The sequence below is a fragment of the Canis lupus genome, chromosome 16, assembly GCF_003254725.2.
Source record: "Canis lupus dingo isolate Sandy chromosome 16, ASM325472v2, whole genome shotgun sequence".
Classification (NCBI taxonomy): domain Eukaryota; kingdom Metazoa; phylum Chordata; class Mammalia; order Carnivora; family Canidae; genus Canis; species Canis lupus.
This window is the reverse complement of record NC_064258.1, coordinates 30,994,515-31,005,319: the sequence shown is the minus strand read 5'-3', so window position 1 is coordinate 31,005,319 and position 10,805 is coordinate 30,994,515.

The window sequence follows — 10,805 nt, the reverse complement described above, 5'->3', positions numbered from 1 at the left end:
AAAAAAAAAAAAAAAAAAGTGATTTTACTTCTATTATTTGACCTGTAACTTCTAAACTTTCAGAAACAGACAAGTGCTTTTTCATTATAAAGAAAAAAAATAATGGAGTTGTTTGTCTTATAGTAAATTCTCCAAAATTAAAGATTAGATCATAATTTTGGAAACTATCTTTGAGGTAATGGTATAGGAAGACCCTCCTACCTATAGAATTCTATTATTCAAGGGTGTTGTTAAAATAATGTAAGTGAGTGTATTTTGAAAAGTGTGAATATCCATAAAAATATGCTATTATTTTGATGCTTTGTACTGTCATGATAAATACAATTGTTGGTACTAAATAGAATGTGAACCTCTAGAATAAAATAGAACAGAAATTTTGAGTTAGATATGCTCTAGTGGTTCCCAAAATTCATCTTGGAAAATATATCTTGTCTCTTCACTTTTTCCCTTCCCTTTCTTTCCCTCCTGGTCCTCTATTTTACCAGAGGACAATAGGAAGAAAAGAAGGGGTATCAAAGTTTCATCCCATTATCAGGGTAAGTCTAGGAACTTAAGTGAGCAAATATTGCTATATGATGTTTTATTTTTAACTATGGCAGCAGAGATATCTAATCCTTTATTGTGTCTACCACTGTTTCTAATCTAACCCTTTAATTGTGCATAGCAGTCAATAAAAAGCAGAGTCATGGATAAAATTTAAAGAAAGCAGAATTTATAGGTAGGAAGAGACTGGTAAATATTTAGGGTTGGAAAAGTAGTCAACTCTTTTCTGATTGGCCCAAAAAAAGATTAAAATCAAACAAACGTGGATCTTTTTGGATCTGAAAGTATTAGAAAACCTCTTATATCATGATAGGTTCTTGTTTGTTTTGGTTTATTTTTTATACTTGTCTAAGAAATTTTAAGCAGGTGTTAGAATATAGAAAGAAAATCAAAGAAAAAAATCCTTAAAAATACGACATCTCTGTCATCATTTTCAAGGAGTGTCATCCATGAATATAAAACATACTTTCAGCTCCATGAAACCTTAGCATTAAGATTATTGCACATTTTATTGGCCTTTCCTAGGCTCTGAAACTAGAAATTCATCTGCCTCTAACCTTTCCACCCAAGTCGACTTCATACATAAGTAAAGAGCAAGTTGAAATTACAGGGAGCTGTAAAGAAATAGAAGTTCTCCGCTTTCTTCTTTCAAAACCAATATTAAAATATATGAGGTGCAATTGTCAAACTAAAAAATTGCCAGATGATTCATAAGGAATGAGTGGCCGGCAGGCTCGCCTGACTGCTCCCTTGCATTACCGATTTTTAACGGGTCTTTGAGAAGGAAGATGGTTATTTCCCATCGAAGTCAGACAGCAGTGAGGATGGGAGATGGCCAGCAGAGGGGACAGAGAATGGCCAGATGCTGAACACAAATGGAAGATAATGCCACTCAGCACAGCATGTGCACGTGTTAAATTTTTTACTAAACAGCTTGTAAATGAAATCCCAAAGGATTCAATTTCCCCTCCTCCAGTTCCTTATCTTTCCCACCTGCCCCTATCTTATCTTCTCCCCAAAGGGAAATAGGCATACCTGTCGGGCATCCTTTTAATGTGTCAGGGACTTAACTATAGCCGCAGCTAGATATTACAGCTAAATGGATTTACACATTTGAGGGTGAATATCTGCTTCTGTTCACTGAGCCATGGTCTTGATGTCTAATTTGTTGCTTACATGTCACAGCAGCTTTGATTATTGTAACTAGTCTATGTAGGAGGCAGGGGTTCCTGGTGAGCACGTGACCCTGTTTCACCCAATTTGGCCAGCAGGAACTGCTTCTCCCTGAAAGGTCCTGAGTCAGCATCTTCTTGACTTACTGGATAAGAAGATAATATGAATTTGGAAAGAGAGCAAAGGGAATAATGATATCTTATTCCTATTCTTCAGAAATCCCAACACGACTTTTAGGAGCATTATGATGAATAATGTCTGAGGCTTTTGCTTGCTGATTGACTTATACTGGGTAGTGCTCATCGACTTCATTCATTCATTAAATATGTATTGAGATTGTTTATAAAGTTCTAGCAACTGTCCTCAAAGGCCTTGATTCTTATAAACATGAAAACTTAACTGAACATATTCATATAAATATTTATATCTAGGATTTCCAAGGGACTGGGAAAGGGGTTAGCCTGCTGGAATTGAGCATTGTGAATTGTTGGAGGTTCTGATTGCATGAAGACCAGATAAACCTAGTGGCAGAGATGGTTAAGATGGTAAACCATCAGTGCCAGAACACTGGAACAATGGAATAAAAAGAGGTATAGGCAGTAATAGTCCTTCACTCTTGGGAAATTTATTAATTGAGAAAATCACTTCAAGGGAAAATTAAGTTGGTATGTATCTTGTTACACACTGAATGGCAGGAATGAGGAATGATTTGAGTGGAATGTTGTATGATATTAAAGTATTTTGTGACCTATTCCTTCAGGGAAGACATACACAATCACTGTCTAAATAAGTAGAACAAGCAGCTTTAAATAATAGACAATTAATACCATGCGTGATTAAAAAAAATAAAGAAATGTAAGTCCAAGCCTCTATTGTTTGTAGCTTAATAAATAACCATAATACAGAGGGGACAGAGCCCTTATCTGGCTTAACAATGGTGATTGTTAAAGTAAAGCTAGACATCAGAAAGAGATGATCCATAGAATGACACCAATAAATTCCAAAGTCAACTAATGTATCAGCTGAGAGTAACAGATCCTACTACAGAGGGCAGGAGTGGGATTACAGAGTTAGGAAGATAAAAACCATCGGGTGGAGAATACTTCTGAACAGATCATCACTGAAAACAGCAATGCATGCTTCTCAACCCTAGCTACACAGTAGAATCATCTAGGGAGCATTTCAAAAAAACTGCTGATTTCTGGGTCCTACCCTCTGGGATTCAGATTCAGTTGTTCTGGCATGAAACTGTCACTAGAATCCTCTGAGGTTCTAATGAGCAACCACATCTATGAACTACCACCATAAAGAAAAGAAGGGACTAGATAGGCTGGTTCAAGAAATTAAGCCAATGGATCCTGGAGCTAAAGACTAAGGCTATGATGACTCACATCTATCCACTTGAAGCCACCTGCAATGGTTTGAGAAATGCAATCGATACATAAAGGATCAAACAGATAAATATAATGTGTCTCCAGCCATCATATTGACTAAAATCAAATCATGTTTTGTCCTGTAATCCAAAATAAGTCTTGGGATATGTATATTCAACATACACACACACAGTGATAATGAACTGATATATATTCAATGAAAATAGTATTGATACATTCTTAGTAAATTTATCAAGAAATTGCCCATTTCTTTGCAATAAAGCAAAAATACTCTTGTGGTAAAAAAGGATGGCAAGAGAATTTTTAAAGGCAAGTGAGAATCTGTGAGTAGGGAAAGAGAATACATTCCAAACACAGAGCACAGATGTCTGACAACAAGGGTTTGAATGATTAAAGGGAATATTTAGTAGTCTTCTTTTTAATTTCCTCTTCTTTTGGAAATGACCCCTTTCCCAGGGTGTTTTTTTTTTTTTCACTGTTAATTTAGAACCTGTATGTCTCTTAAGAGGATGGCTCATCTCTAAGGTGGAAAACACTAGAACCATGAATGGATCTAGCATAGGATCCTTCAATAGGATTAAATTAATGCCTCTGAATCATCTTCTTACATTAATTTATTTTTTAATTGTCAGGCATCGAAAATTATTGAGCATCCTCTGTTCATGCAGCATCACCCTGAGTGTAGTTGAAATCATATCTCTTTTCTGCCATTTAATGTTCAAAGATATTTAAAATCACTTCTAAAAGATAATTGGAAATCCATTCAGAATCCACAGAACCACGTGAGCTTCACATAAACTGTAGTGTCCCTATTTCAGAGGGACAGAAATGGAAGAGAACTAAATCTGAGTGACTCTCCTAAAGATGCACAAGGCATCAAGAAGAAAACATTAACATATCAGCTTTCATGGGAATGTCAGTGTTGGATTTAAATGATTATTTGATCACAGGGTAATCCATGCAGACAGCCATCTAGAATGAGATCTATTTCCTAATCTTACTGCTTATGATCTGTGTGATTTGACTGTGTTGTTGAACTTCAGAGCCCTCATTGCCAACATACTATTTATTTTATAACATTGTGGAGTTTCAGCAGGGTGGCTATGTAAAGTGCTGAGTATAATAAGCACTTAAAAACTGCAAGTTATTATTGATCTTAATAATCATATTTTTTAAAGATTTTATTTATTTATTCATGAGAGACACAGAGAGAGGCAGAGACATAGGCAGAGGGAAAAAAAGCAGGCTCCCTGTTGGGGGCCTGATACAGGACTCGATCCCAGGACCCCAGGATCACGACCTCAGCCAAAGGCAGATGCTCAACCACTGAGCCACCAAGATGCCCCTTAATAATTATATTTTTATTATCAATAGGACCTAATTTACATCTGAATAGACTGATTCCTGGACCAGAACCAATAAACTTTTAAAAGATGGCAATAGAATAAGCTTTGTTAAGGTGGACACCATATTTTTTTGTTATGAATGATTAGTGAATATATTATAACATGCTGCAGGAGACAGTTCTTTTAGTTCTCACATAAACTTAGCTGGAAGCTGGGATATTAGAGACCAAGAGGAAGCTGGCTTATTGTTACTTCCTGTAAATAGAAAGCATGGGGGTAGTACTGGGAACCAGAAGCTTGACAAGAGCAGAATCAGACAGGTTAGTGCTAGGAAACTTCTTAAGGGTTTTTCTAGTCGATTTTGCGGCGGGCTGGCGGGGGGGAGTAGGGGGGGTTGTAACCAAGGAAAACTCTGAACCTGAGCTAAAAGATGTCCATAAAATTCCACTGCTATTTCATGATGTAGATGAGGATTAGAACTCAAATCTCAAGATCTTCCATCATTCTTCCCTTTTTACCCATTTTGTCTATTATTCCAGTGCTTTCTAAGTTTAGCACATCTAAGTCAAATTATTTACACTCTTGCAGCTTTACTTTATATGTCTTACCTTTCCAAATGTTATATACCTCATCTATTCTATGAAGACTTAGGGCCTGTCTGTGGGGATCAGTTTATCACCAAGAACAGCCCTGAGATGAAACCAGTCCCAGTGAGAGACATTGGAAAAGGAGAAATCACAAGAAGCCTTGGCATAAGCGACCAGGTCATATTTCCACCACAAATTCCAATGAAATTACATCATCCATTCTCACTTACAGAAAGACTTTGGAAAATAACTAAAGCAGATATACTTGAGAGGTTTCAGTACGTCCATTCATTCTCCAACACCAAGCATATAGGAGACGTCCGTTTTGATTTAATGTGAAAATGAGAAGTGGGAGCACAGATCAAGTATCATTTATTTAGAAAATGAAGACAAATTTAAAACATTTTGTTATTAATTGATAGCTTACAAATTAATTTTCCAAATCCTGTATCATCTGTTCCTCAATTCCTGTGAGGGAGGCAGTGCTTTCTCCAATTAGGGAGGCTCAGTGATTTACTGAAAATTACATGGATCCAAAGTTAGGAATCTAGCACCTAAAGGATGGTTTGACTCTTAGCATGGTGTTCTTTCTAACACAGCACTACCTAATTGCCCCCAAATTATTTGGGGGGTGCTCTGTCTTCTGGAATGATAAAGAAATAAACTTAAATATATGTGGGGCTTTGAGATTCTAGGACAGGATTTTCCTGCAGCACTTTGAACATAAACTGTATAGACAGAATGCAAAGAGGAAACCACACTGGAAAAAGAATCTTAAAAGGTCAACTGGTTTGAGAGGGCAGTCAAGGGAAGCCATCTCAATTTTAGTGTGGTCTTGATATATGGATCTAAACACAATCTGAAAAGACTAACCTAATATCTTGCTGACCCAGAGTTGACCCAAACTCAATCCTAACTTGCAAAAGAAGGAAAAGCTGAAGTTGAAGTTTTGAGGCCATCAATCTTATAACGTATCATCGATGGAAAACATCAGCAAACTATCCAAGAAAAGAATTACAGATCAAAAGTGAAGGAAAAGAAATAAGGAGCAGGCATATTTTAGGTGAACAAAAAAAAGAAGTGTGAGTTTAAATATGATAAAGACCTCTTACATTGGCAAAAATTTTCTGTAAAAGAACTGCTTACATACACATACACATACACATACATGCATACATGGTAACTTCCTTGTTTCATTTAACCTGGAAAATCAGTACAGAAAAAAAAGACGGAATATTGAGGAATGACCAACCATTTCTTTTTTTTTTTTTTAAATTTATTTATGATAGTCACACACAGAGAGAGAGAGGCAGAGACACAGGCAGAAGGAGAAGCAGGCTCCATGCACCGGAGCCCAACGTGGGATTCGATCCCGGGTCTCCAGGATCGCGCCCTGGGCCAAAGGCAGGTGCTAAACAACTGCGCCACCCAGGGATCCCTGACCAACCATTTCTTATAAGGAATTTAAAAGTACAAAATGTGACAAACTGTGTTAGAGTTTTGCAGAGAAATAGAACCAATAGAATATATGCATGTATTATATATGTATGTGTGTGTGCATCTGCATGTGTGTGTGTATACAGATGCAAAAAGAGAATGAGAAAAGAGAGGAGAAGGAGATTTGATTTATTATAAGGAATTGGCTCACTGGCTTATGTGACTATACAAGCTGGCAAATCCCAAGACTTGTGAGGTGAATTGGCAAGCTTAAGAACCAGGAGAGTTCATCTTTTGATGGACACCGAGGCTCCTTCCACAGTTTAGCTATTGTGGACATTGCTGCTATAAACATCGGGGTGCAGGTGTCCCGGTGTTTCATTGCATCTGTATCTTTGGGGTAAATCCCCAGCAGTGCAATTGCCAGGTCGTAGGGCAGTTCTATTTTTAACTCTTTGAGGAACCTCTACACAGTTTTCCAGAGTGGCTGTACCAGTTCACATTCCCACCAACAGTACAAGAGGTTCCCCTTTCTCCACATCCTCTCCAACATTTGTTGTTTCCTGCCTTGTTAATTTTCCCCATTCTCACTGGTGTGAGGTGGTATCTCATTGTGGTTTTGATTTGTATTTCCCTGATGGCAAGTGATGCGGAGCATTTTCTCATGTGCTTGTTGGCCATGTCTATGTCTTCCTCTGTGAGATTTCTCTTCATGTCTTTTGCCCATTCCATGATTGGATTGTTTGTTTCTTTGCTGTTGAGTTTAATAAGTTCTTTATAGATCTTGGATACTAGCCCTTTAACTGATGGGTCATTTGCAAATATCTTCTCCCATTCTGTAGGTTGTCTTTGAGTTTTGTTGACGGTATCTTTTGTTGTGCAAAAGCTTCTTATCTTGATGAAGTCCCAATAGTTCATTTTTGCTTTTGTTTCCCTTGCCTTCATGGATGTATCTTGCAAGAAGTTACTGTGACCAAGTTCAAAAAGGGTGTTGCCTGTGTTCTCCTCTAGGATTTTGATGGAATCTTGTCTCACATTTAGATCTTTCATCCATTTTGAGTTTATATTTGTGTATGGTGCAAGAGAGTGGTCTAGTTTCATTCTTCTGCATGTGGATGTCCAATTTTCCCAGCACCATTTATTGAAGAGACTTTTTTTCCAGTGGATAGTCTTTCCTCCTTTATTGAATATTAGTTGACCATAAAGTTGAGGGTCCACTTCTGGATTCTCTATTCTGTTCCATTGATCTATGTATACAATGGAATATTACTCAGCCATTAGAAATGATAAATACCCACCATTTGCTTCGATGTGGATGGAACTGGAGGGTATTATGTTGAGTGAAATAAGTCAATCGGAGAAGGACAAACATTTTATGGTCTCATTCATTTGGGGAATATAAAAAATAGTGAAAGGGAATAAAGGGGAATGGAGAAAAAATGAGTGGGAAATATCAGAAAGGGAGACAGAACATGAGAGATTCCTAACTCTGGGAAATGAACTAGGGGTGGGGGAAGGGGAGGTGGGCGGGGGGGGGGGGTGAGGGTGACTGGGTGATGGGCACTGAGGGGGCACTTGATGGGATGAGCACTGGGGGTTATTCTATTGTTGGTAAATTGAACACCAATACAAAATAAATTTATAAATAAAAATAAGTAAATAAAAATAAATAAATAAATTTAGAAAAAAAGAAAGAAAGAACCAGGAGAGTTGATGGTTTAGTTACACTTAGAAGGCTAGCAGGCTAGAAAATGAGAAGAACTTATTTGACTACTTGGGGAAAGGTGAGCCTTCTTGTTCTATTCAGGTGTTCACCTGATTTATGAGTCCCACCCACATTGAAGAGGATAGCAGTTTTACTCAGACCCCCAATTTAAATGCTAATATCACCCAAAAATACCCTTCAGAAATATTTGACCAAATATCTGAGTACTCTGTGGCCCAGTCATGTTGATACATAAAATTAATCATCATAGTGACTAGAAGTAAAGAGACCAACATTATACCAAATCCATAGAATTTAAGTGACCGTGACTCTTTGGTGTCATTTCTTTTTGGAAAAAAAAATATGCTCATTATAGTATTGTGGTAAAAATATTTATATGATGCTTTTAATTCAAATGTGTTTGCAAAGGATAAAAACCTCCAAGAAGAGAAATCCAAAATTAAATTTAGGTTATGTGAAAGATCAAGTAAGTATGAATACAGTTTGTGTTAACCTACAGTAAAAAACAAACACAGGGTAAAGTTTTCTTCACCCCAGTTAGTCTTGACGCACATATTTGGAGGGTTTTATATTATCAGAGAAGTGTGTATGTGTGTGTGTGTGTGTATCAAAATTGACACTTGCATTGTTTCTTGACTATTCCTCCACCAGCAGATGAGGTAAACATAAAGTAGAATCTAGGATTTATTGATCTTTAGAAAAGTCTTAGAAAAAGTCTTGATTTTCTTGGGAAACACACTGAATTCTAAAAGACTGGTAGAGAATATCTGATTCATTGTCTGTAATTAGCATTTTTTAAGAGAAACTGAACAGGTAAAAAATCAAAACAAACAAAAATGTAACTGTAAGTTTTGAGAGCTTATTTTTAAACTCCTGACATAATACACACACATGTTTTCTGATATTTTCTCTCATATTTTCTATTTCACACAATTAGAAATGAATGTACTCACCATCAAATACCTAATATGAATGCAATAATAGATAGTTACATTTCCAAACACTTTTAGATCCATTAATGTATTTGATCCTTACAAAATGTCTCTGATAGATTAGGTGTCTTAACTCCAGTTCACAGATGAAAAAATTGAGGCACAGGGCAGGATAGTGACTTTGCTAATATGACACAGAAATTGAGAGTCAGATCTGGAAAGGAATTAGACTTTCTATCATTTATACCACAATACCATCCGTTTCCCATGAGTCCTCTATAGATCCATGCTTTCCCCATAATTTCTATATATATCACTCCAAGGTTTTGGAGAGATATTTTTTATAAGAGGAGGTTATCTATGCATTTTTTTCCTGTTTCCTATTTTCTGTAAGCTAAACAACTCAATTATATCTGGATCAGAGGGACTGCCATTTTCTAGCTGTCTGGACTCTTCCTGCTGCCCTGTGCCTGAGATGAAAGCCTGATGCATTTGCCCAGATCTTCTATTGCTTAAGCAATGAAGAAAACATTATCCTAATCACACTCAATGTGTGCTATCTCCGGGCACAGCTATCATGCATTCCTTCCAAGCTCAGCCATTAAGGAGTCTTACCAATAAGAGAGCCCAACAAGAGCTGCAATACCAGACATTTGCCCTCTCACAACATCCATTTTAGCTTTCCTACTAATTCTGGGAAAGGCAGCCTGTCGGGCAAGGCTTCACAGTCCATAACTCTCCCTTTATTGTCACTTCCCTCCCTCTCCCCTAGAGGGTCAGTTTGTGAGCCAACTCCAGAACACAGCCCATGAAGCAAAAGCTTAAGTATGGCTCAGAGTCAGCCTCTTTATCAAGTGAGCCCAGAGAGTGTGAGCAAAAGCAAGCCTCTGAAGGACAGATCTGCTTTGGCAACTGGTCCACCAGTGAAGATGCCTGTAGGAAAAGCAATTGGTATCAGAGACTAAAATGGCACACTGTTCTGGCTGCCTCCAAAAACAGCAGCTTAGAGTCATCTCCTCTTGCTTACTAAACTAATTGAAAATAATTGTTAGATGCCTTTGAAGTTCACACTATTGACCTGCTATGGATGGGGTTGGAGTTTTCAAAAGTGGGAATGAATGATGAGAATGCCAGATATGTATTAAAACCTTGGTTTAAAAAATGCATGCACTTCTATTAACTCGATGGTATAAGGGCAACAATATGGGTTCTCCATCTGAGCTCTCTATTCAAATCCCAGCTCTGCTCCTCACTAGTTATAGTTACCAGAACAAATTATTAATGCTCTTTAAACTCAAGTTTCTCTATAAATTGGAGCATAATCATGCCTATCTTCCTAAGTCATTGTTTGAATTTATATCTATATATAATTTAAGTGTTATATATAATTCACACACTTCATGGAATATATAGATTTTCTCTCATTACAAGGTGGCTATTAGTAGTTAATCACAAATGCCATGTGATTTAGAATCATTATCATTTAGCAATGAGAACACTGAAGCTCCGATTTCAGTGACTTTCCCCATAACACAAAAATGAAAAGGAAAAAAGCCATGACCCAAATATATCACTTAAACATATAAACGATTACTTCTGTCATTCTGGAAATTCAGAAACTACATACATAACAAAAAATTAAAAGGCCTGCAGTAAAACCTTCGCTT